Genomic DNA, 1,680 nt, shown 5'->3' on the forward strand with positions numbered 1-1,680 from the left:
TTGAACCATCTCTGGTGAAAATGAGAACAAATCTGTCAAAAACCTATTAACTTTTAAGGTGGGTCATTATTCTTTGGAAAAGGTCAATGTATTTTGGACTCAGTTATTTACAAGATCTCTCGAAAGAAAGGAATTAAAGGGGTTTGTGTTCATATATTATAAATATGTTTCAGATAATAAATTCAGCAGGTTTTTCCCCATTATTTTCAGTTATGATTTAATATTACTTTTCAAGTCTTATTTCAAGATTATGTAGTTCACTTCTTGGAAAGTACAAATTAGTCTTTTTATAGCACAAATGTTTGATTACCATGATAGTAAAATATTTCAAAATATAACACCCAAAATTCAACACCGGAAGTACAACACCGGAAGTAAATTGTGATTCTAAACATAGCCTTTGCGACAACAGTGTGAGTTTTTAGTATTAAAGAATAATTTAGAGAAGTTATAGTATTATTCTAAAAAATAAGTTGATGCATCCAAACCAACCTTCAGGTTGCTGGGTGGTTGTAATTTGTCCTGAAACAAAACACACATAAAAAACGGAATTTTATAATGTGGGTAAAAAAGTAAAAAATATATATATTGTACTAATGTAACGGACTTATTTATGCAAAGAATTGGAACAAATTCATTTCTATATTTCTCATTACGACAGATTAAGAAACTGTTTAACGTCCACGGAATTCTACTTTTTCTGAGAACTGTAGGTCGATAATGATTGTCATTGCAATGACCCTTCAAAGATAGCAATGCAATACTGCTTTGAGGGGAACGTCACTCCAGGAAATAAAGGGGATTTCATAAACTTTGGGTTAAGCCTTATGGGGTGATTTTATGATTTCATATCGGTTGCCCTTTAAGGTAGAATGGGCCTCTTTAGTTAGGTTGCCTAAAATCGAAGTTATTGAAATCCGGGGGGGGGGGGGGAGCTACTCCCCTTATTTGAGTATCCATGCCTTTGGGTGCGTTTTCTAGCCCTTTAGCCTAAAATGGGGTCTGTCTTCGAACGGAAGAGTCTAAAATGGGTCCACTTTGCATTATTTTCGATTTTACTCGGTCTAAAATGGGGTCAATTTACCAAATCATAACTGCCATTAATTGCCCCAAAATGTTGCCTCGTAAGGAAAATGTTTCTTCTAAAAGACTTTTAAAAAACTGTAATGGTTTAAAATGGGGATATTCATTTTTGTTTACAATGGGTCTAAAATGTGGCATGTGGTTTCTAGCACTGGCCACACACACCTACCTGAGTCCACTGGTGCCACCCCCGGGATTGAAATATCCCGAAACTTTGCCATATGAATTCATCTTCCCGGTTCTTTTAAAACTGAATCTAAAGACGTTGTGTTCATCATCGTCTTGTTGTTAAGGTAGCCTGAAAGCCGTCATTGACTTATTAAATCAGTATTCTACGTACTCATCGAATTCTAAAATTGCTAAATTTTGACGTTAGTTTGACGTCACTACCAATCATGTGTATTTTGATTTCTTATATATTTGTCATCCTACGAAAAAGAAATCACAATTTTTTTTATTTTCAATGGCGTACAGATCGGCTACGGTTCGGAAATAGTCCTCATTTCTACAAACAAACTTCCGCTTCCGCTTACCTGTTTCAAAACAAACTTCCGCTTCCGCTTACCTGTTTCAAAACAAACTTCCGCTTCCGCTTAC

This window comes from Glandiceps talaboti, chromosome 23 (assembly GCF_964340395.1).
Source record: "Glandiceps talaboti chromosome 23, keGlaTala1.1, whole genome shotgun sequence".
Taxonomy (NCBI): Eukaryota; Metazoa; Hemichordata; class Enteropneusta; family Spengelidae; genus Glandiceps; species Glandiceps talaboti.